Source organism: Nothoprocta perdicaria, unplaced genomic scaffold (genome assembly GCF_003342845.1).
Source record: "Nothoprocta perdicaria isolate Ctin4 unplaced genomic scaffold, notPer1 scaffold_38, whole genome shotgun sequence".
Classification (NCBI taxonomy): domain Eukaryota; kingdom Metazoa; phylum Chordata; class Aves; order Tinamiformes; family Tinamidae; genus Nothoprocta; species Nothoprocta perdicaria.
The window spans coordinates 4,481,803-4,489,810 of NW_020455621.1; the positions used below are offsets into that span (position 1 = coordinate 4,481,803).

At 41.7% G+C, this 8,008-nt stretch overlaps 1 long non-coding RNA gene across 4 annotated transcripts in view; it reads right to left on the reverse strand.

The window, feature by feature from the left end:
- The window catches only part of LOC112951961, a 13,113-nt gene extending 5,358 nt beyond the window's left edge, over window positions 1–7,755 (reverse strand). For 3 of the 4 annotated variants that reach the window (XR_003250304.1, XR_003250303.1, XR_003250302.1), the window contains exon 1: window positions 7,668–7,755. This is a non-coding gene — a long non-coding RNA (uncharacterized LOC112951961). Of the gene's footprint in view, window positions 1–6,498; window positions 6,530–7,667 lie in introns of those variants that run through there. The other variant, XR_003250305.1, reaches the window with a different exon arrangement.
- Between the last annotated feature and the right edge of the window lie 253 nt (window positions 7,756–8,008).

The window sequence follows — 8,008 nt, forward strand, 5'->3', positions numbered from 1 at the left end:
TGTCCCCTTCCTCCCTGCATTCTCCCTTCCTGAACTTATACACATTAATCAGATCCCCTCTCAACCTTCTCTTCTCCAGAGAAAACAGGCCCAGCTCACTCAGCCTCTCTTCRTACGAGAGATGTTCCATTCCCTTMATCATCCKGGTTGCYCTTCTCTGGACCCTCTYSAGAAGCTCCACRTCCCTCTTGTACTGRGGAGCCCAGAACTGCACMCAGTACTCCAGGTGCGGCCTCACCAGAGCTGAGTAGAGGGGCAGAATCACCTCCCTTGACCCGCTGGAAGTAAAATATCAAATCACTTCACTTGGTTGTGAAACAGGAGCCTCAAACAAGATGTACCAGTGCATCTGTCTGCTGCAGACACCTGCAGCTTTCCCCTTCCCTCAGACRCCTGCTTGCTTGCTGGGCAGGCGGGGGAAGCGGCTTTGCCTGGGAGCCCAGTTGAGTTCCCCCAGTGGAGCATCTACCACCCAACCAAGGCACTGAGCTAGGCTTCTAAAACTGAACACAGTGCTCCCAGTSCAGTCTCCCAAAGAAAAGACTATTCACTTCCCTTGACCAGCTGGTTGCAGTTTTGCTAATACACCTTTTTACTACTACAAAAAATTGCCTTAGGGTAATGAGCAAGACTCCATACAACGTGCAGAGAGTGACAGATCCTCCTGACCTCCACTGCTAGCCAGTTAACCTCGACATTGAATGTTTGAAAAAACACACACACAAACAAAAAAACCTGATAGCTACGTGCATTCTTGTTATTGCAGAAACTACTTTTTAAATGAACCACAGTACTTCTAACATTATTTAGAAAAATAGGAGCTAAATATTTTCCAAAAAGGTAATTACCATAAAGCCTCTCCTTTATCTACATTTCTTTCAGACTTGTTTTCCCAGGTACAARCTCATGTATATGAATACATTTCCTAGCTTTTACTTGACCTCTAACTTGCATGTTCTGAGATAATCAACATTTAAAAAGAAATAACTTTTAATTAGAAATTCTGCATRTTTGTTAAGGTTGTAGCTGACTGATTTATGATATCTCTAGTGCCTTGTATACTACTATCAAGCAGACAAAATTAGTACTTCTTTCATTTCTTTGCCCAAAGCACTGCTTCTATTGGGAACTACYGAAAAGTTTGTGTTAAAATAACTGCTTTGCAAATAGTTTTCTATAACAATATTGTACTAAGTTACCTTTCTTAAAGGATGAAAGCAAACAGATACACCGACAAAATCTCTTCATGCCACTATTGGGTTTAGGTCTCTATGATTCAAAATAAACCAAAAGAGGAAGGCATAATCATGCCTTTCAAAGCTATTTGAAAATACATTAGCATATACACTGCAGCTGACACCTGTCAGCTTTGTCTGCAGTCATTGTATTTAATTTTTAACCGAATTGTAAAAACACAAGTGATAAATTAAGATTATACCAAGCCTGTTTTCGCATAGATTAAAAAATAGCATTTTTATTAATGCAGTTAACAGCTGAAATACRAAGAGTGATGTTGTAAGATATATTTTGCCCAAGTAGCTTATACAGACAGATGCTTATAAGCACAGGTTGTYTTTTTTCCTCCAAGTTTAAGATTAGCAGTCACATCTCTTTCCAGGCCATAGATACGTCTAATTCTTTTCCTAAATAGATGATTTAAATCAAAGTATTCCAAAACTTTCTTATTCCCCTTCCCAAACTGGCAGAGGAAACAGGAAGAACTTTCCTGGGAGGGTGCCAGAGCCCTGGCACAGGCTGCCCAGGGAGGYTGTGGAGTCTCCTTCTCTGGAGRTCTTCCAAACCCGCCTGGATGCCGCCCTGTGCCCCRTGCTCTGGGTGTCCCTGCTGGAGCAGGGGGTTGGACTCGATGATCGCTAGAGGTCCCTTCCAATCTCAACCATCCTGTGATATTGATATTACCTAATTCTTAATAGAGCTGAAACAGAATCTGCAGGACTGAACTTCTGCAAGTGCCTCAGGAAACAGTATGAAGGACAACGGTCAGCCATTATTTCAGTTATTTGATATACTCCAAGACAACAGTTCCCAACAGAGTTGTGCCAGAGATGGTTTCACAGAACTACCCCCAAATAATCCATCTGGCTCCCAAACCTGCTGTGGCAGCAGCTCCATTRAGCTCCATCCCCTCACCACTGGTCTCACTTGCAGACCCCTGTGGTCACATCCCACCACTCTCAGCAGTAGAGGGGCAAGGCAGGAAGGAGCCAAATCCTGTCCAGAGCTCTCTAGGCCTGTGCGAGGACCACTTAGCAGCCTTTTGGCAGCTCCAGCTGCTCTGCAAGGCTTATAAAGGAATGTTTATCTGGTGGATATTACAGACATAATGTTGGTAATTAAGTAATAATCATCTTAGCTGGAAACAAATGTGCCCTTATCTTACAGTAAGAAAAACAAAGATTTACAATTGGGCAATTATCTCATTTAGCTTCAGGGAAACGAGCACCAAACAAACATTCACACCAAAGTCACTGACTAAATTGGTCAATTATCTAGTCCCACATCCCCATTGAAGTTTCCTGACTGAAGATTGCAAACATTTACGTTTTGCCTTCAGGTTAGTATTTAGAATGCCACATAGCAACTTGYCCTGCATTAAACATTATCTGTAAGTTACTGTTTAGTGCCAATAAAAGKCTGTTCTTGTTTCCATGAGTGGTGATGTGCAAGGAATTATTCAATAATCAGCATTTGTACACACATATCAATGTAGTATCTRTTAGGGACTGAATTTCACTAGTGGCTCCCAAACTTGGTTGAGGTAAAAAAAGCAAGGAGGAAAATTTAGTATATGTGCCCGTATAACAATCTGGTAAAATGCTCATTTTGGTAATCGCATCAACCTTCTTTTGTAGTTCTKAGGAAGGGTGTTTCCTTGCACCCAATTCTTCTCCCCAGAGGAGCAATATACRTGCTCTGGGAGCAGGTGGGCACTTGTCCCCAGCACCCTTTCCCCAGCACAGAAGAGGCAACATGCAGGTGCTTGCACTTCTGAGAGCGTTCCCAAGATGACTCCTTGCTTTCCCCCAACTAGCCAACATTATATTGTGCTGTGCACACTTTCAGTAAGAGTCAAGGAACAGAGCCTCAAACCCACACTCCCCCCCATCTCCAAGGTGTCCTTAAACTGACATCTGTGCAGCACGTCAGTGAAAGCAGAGTCTGAACTAGGTTGCTGGTCATGTATCCTGGCCCAAGGGCCCAGGACACATGCACCTCTGACTCTGAAGAGCCATCAGGAACACCACCTTTCTGTTTGGTTTCTTAAACAAGTCAACCTGTGAGAAGAGATCAACAACTCTTTCTTCCATCCAAGGAAGTTAAAACACCACCACTCAGGAGCATGCATTTGATAACTTGGTCACAGAATGTGGTATGGCTTTTATACTGCAGAAGTGTTACATCAGTATAATGGGAAGACAAAAAAAAAATCCAAATAACCCAATTGCAATCCTTCTTCTGATCATGCTTTAACTCCTCAGCCTTTCCATTTCAACCTACTGCCTTATCCTATCTTTAATAGGAAAAAAATGATTCCGAGTGTTAATGATTCCATTTGCCTCATCCCTACTACACACATATAACTCTTAGCATTTTCTCTGAAACCTGTAGAATGCAAAGCTCTTCTCTTAAATAATTAATCTTAGAGGGCCTTATTTTCTTCCTCCTGAAGCTGGACATACCACAGGATGGAAGCAACAGTAATTATGATCTCCATCTTCATGAGATATACTTTTAGCCTTACCACAACATACATCAGTCCAGGGGTTTGAGACCTATAAACAGAGTACTTGCGTTTTTTTTTTTTCCCTGTATAAAAGAATAAGTCTCTAACTAGACGCTTGAAGAGTTATTAAAGACAAAGGTTAATACAAATTTGGCTTAATTTAGTGCTCTTTTATTTACATAGCTCATTTTAACAATCTCTAYGCTCTTTTAATAAATAAATACAAACTGCATTTAAGTGACCAAACAATCTTCAGTATAAACATCACAGATTCACAGAACAGTTGCGGTTGGAAGGGACCCCTAGAGATCATCTAGGCCAATCTCCCTCTCCAGCAAGGACACCCAGAGCACGGGRCACCTCATCACATCCAGGCAAGTCCCCACAGATCTCCTCTAGAAGATCTCCAGAGGAGGAGACTCCACAGTCCCCCTGGGCAGTCTGTGCTAGGACTCTGTCACCCTCACAGTAGAGGAGTTCTTCCTTACATGGAGATGAAATGCATGTGAAGACTCAAGTTCCCTCCTCAAACAAATACACAATTTTAAATGTGCTTCATTTCAAGAAGGAATTTAGATTTAGAAGAATTTCTAGATGCAGTGCTATGTACCAAATTTACTTTATGCAACTTCATGTTAAAAGCTCTGCGACAAGAACAGTATCTCAGGAAGCCCTCATCCTCTGCAAGGTTAATCTGTATGGTATTCTAAGGGGATATGATATCTACATGTGTTATCACCTCATATTAATTCAGACCATGATCTCTATTAATTCTAAATGAAGAAAACAAGCATGAATGACAAAACCTTGTTTTACTTGCACTTTTAYTACTTAACATACTTGTTTATGGCTTGTGGTCTCAGTCTGAATGAGGGCACATTGCCCTTTTAGATACCCTCCAACAGAAATAACTTCTGGAAGGAAATAAATTAGGTTGTCCTCTTAAGGTATAAAAAAATAGTTAGAGAGAAAAAAAACTGACTAACAAAACAAGCAAACAACATAAACAAACAAAAAACCCCCGTGTGTACCGGGTGTGAAGACTGAAGAATCCTTGCATCCCATAGGAATCCTACTGTTCACCATGGAGTTGCTCATCATCTGTACTTATTTAATGGCTCTGTGAGTGAGAAGTTATCTTTACTAGACTGTTTTATTTTAAGTTAATTACTTGCCATTTTGCTAGCTGCACTACGTAATCTGAGTCAGATGCTTGGGCTGCCATCCATGGTAGCTTTTAACTGTAACAAGAATATTAAGAAAAAAACCCCTTTCTGCTTAGACTAACAGAAGGCTTTATCCTGCAAATGAGTCTTTGTACACAGTTAAAAAGTAATGAAGTATGAAATCACATTGTTCAATGAAGTGCTTCCTAGAAGGAAACAGACCTTTCTCCAGTTATTTGAATAAATGCACTACCTTTCTACTGCATATCCTTCACTTTACCCATCCGGCTTTATGACACATCAAACATAGCAACTTTCCAGGTCTTTATATTCCTTGCTCTTTATTGGCCTTCCTCTTTGAGAGATGAAGAGCCTGAACAGCAATGTATGGGAAAAGTGCAACATAACTTGAGGGTCCTTACTGCCAAAGATACTGGTATGATTTTCATATCTCCACTAGCTTTCAGTTTGGAGGACTTCATTCATATTAATTTTACCTTTCCACTCAAACTGCAGAGCCAAACAGCTGGAGCTGTCCTGTCATATGCCCTTAATTTCCCAGAACTGCAGTGGGGGGGGGAACCTCCTCAGCTCTTTCAGCTGCAGTAATGGCACAGCTGTAAACAAACACAGATCACTCCCCTGAAAGAGATATTTCCTCATAATTCAAGAGCAACATAAAAATGCTAAAGTTCTTTCAGACTTCAAGAAAAGTCTTCGTATAAAGTATACAGATTCCTACTATGATCTGTATGTTATTAATTTCAGGTCTCAAAGTAAAGTTGTTTGAGACTCTCACTCATTTAATATTCAAGAGAGATCACTTTTTAATCCTGCACCTGCCTCAGAGACTAGCTTCCAAAAGCTGAGAAGAGCATATTCCTCATTAGTTTGCATGGGAAGTTGACTTGGGAAGTTCCTTACACTCTCAGGGTACCTGTTAATCTCAGGAAAAGCAACAGACCTCTCTAGTCCAAAGCACACAAATAGCAAGAGAAACTGCCTTACTTTCTACCTCAAGGAAGAGTTAAGGGTAAATCACTACACTCATCCCAATACAGRGGGAGAAAAAGGGGAAAATGCACACACACACACACCCCCACCCCAACAAGAGAAAGGAGTAGCCACAACCTCTACTGCTGCCATGCTGAACATTTACACGAGGGAAGTGGACAAACATAAGCTAGGCATATGATGACTGGTACAACATTAATCTTCTTCAGGTCCAGAGGGCTACCAGTGCAAAAATCCACATATCACAACACTGAGCTGCATAAAGAAAAGAAACAATCCCGCCCAAAAACCTCACATTATTTTGCTGGTCCCCTATGGGTCAGCACTCAGCTCAGTGGTGTCAGAAAAGCTGTGAGCTGAAAGCCATCCCTCACTAAAGCTCCCCAGGCCCAGACTGAACATGACATTCCACCTCCAACTTCTGACCTCAGTGTGGTTTGAGACCTACCCACCGTTAGAACAGCAAGGCTATTTTCCAGAGACATCAAGCATTAAATCAGCCCATTACAGGTAATGAGTCCCCTCTAGTCCTCAACTCCTCAGTTGCCCTGAAGGAGAGAAGAAAACACACACACTAACAAAAGGTTCATCAGATTATGCCTCTGCTTTGCTCTTGGGAAACCCATGTCAGCTTCACTTTACAGGTCACCAGACTTGTCAGCTGTGAGCGGCAGCATTCATTTGAATAAATGAGGATACCAAAGCTGTAAGGGAAGAAATGGAAAAGGTAACTTCCTGTTCACTCTAGTGCAAAGTGAAACATTTCAATAAAGCATGTATATACTGTAAATGACAATATTTGAAATGAAGAGGAGCCAAGAAATGGGTTGCTTGCTTTAAGTAGAACTCTGTCTCTTGAGAGAGGCATGGAGGCCTTCCAACCTGATTGCTACTGTTAAAGTCAGAGAGAGTCTTCTGGCTCATATGCCATCACAAAGTTCACAGGTGTAAGTATCCCCAGATGGCTTCCATGTCAAAAGCATAAGACTCAAGCACAAGAAGATTTTCTTACCAGAGGCTATAGCTCAGATACTTACATATGTATGTATTTTTCAGTCCTCCCAGAGAGAGAAATGCAATATCCCTAGGAATCATATTAYAAGATCTTAACCCCTACATATAAATCCAATATGATTTGATATGATTTGATCTTAATGCATTCTATCTATTTTGTCTCTATTACTGATAAAGTCTGAAAGGAATCAGTTTTAACTCTGCTGTAGTAGATAGTCTCTGAAGACCATAGCAATCTATCATCTGCTTCTATAACATTGTACTCTAAGAGGCCATACAATGCTAAGAATAGAACATCTCCATCTTCTTGTGTTTTAGAAAGTCTTAAAAATCATTAATGCCAGGATCTGACGCCACAAACTACCAAAACATAGAAAGACAAATAACATGAATTTACTGCAACTGAAGCTTATTATTTTTAGCTTTGACTCTAGTGTCTCAGATAAGAGAGTTATCAGCAGAAACACCGCTTCCTCATCTTCTTTCTCCTCAAGATAGAAAGGAGAATCATTGCCACAGAAAAACAAATAAATTTCTAACCACTACATTTAAGACCAACCCAATCATTTTTTTAATTTTCCAGCCAGCTGCTTTCCAAACCCTTTTACCAGCCCTCAGAGGTGGTCATCCTCTCCTGGCTAGGGCTGCCCCCTCAGCCTTCCCCAGGCCTTTCACCCTCAAGACCCTTCCCACATTATCACCCCACAGGAAACAGAGAACCCTCTTACCATGCAGGAAGACCCACATCACACAAACACCAACCCTCTCCCTTCAGGGACCTGCTCACACACAAGTCAACCTCCCATCCTGGGAGCTAAAAAAAGATTAAGGCCTCTTCCAACCCCAAGATGCCCGTGGCACTAATCACTGCTTCACTAGGGACAGCTGGGAGCTGGCTGAGTCACCACAGCTGGGACTCCAAGCACCTGCCCCATACCAGGACAGTCCCTGCAGGGCTTGTATCAACCAGATTATTTTTCCCTTTGCTTTTGTGCCTGTGCTTGCTCTCACCTAATAAATTGCTGTCTCCTGAGTGTCACTGGTGTGGTGACACTGGTGTGGGGGATAA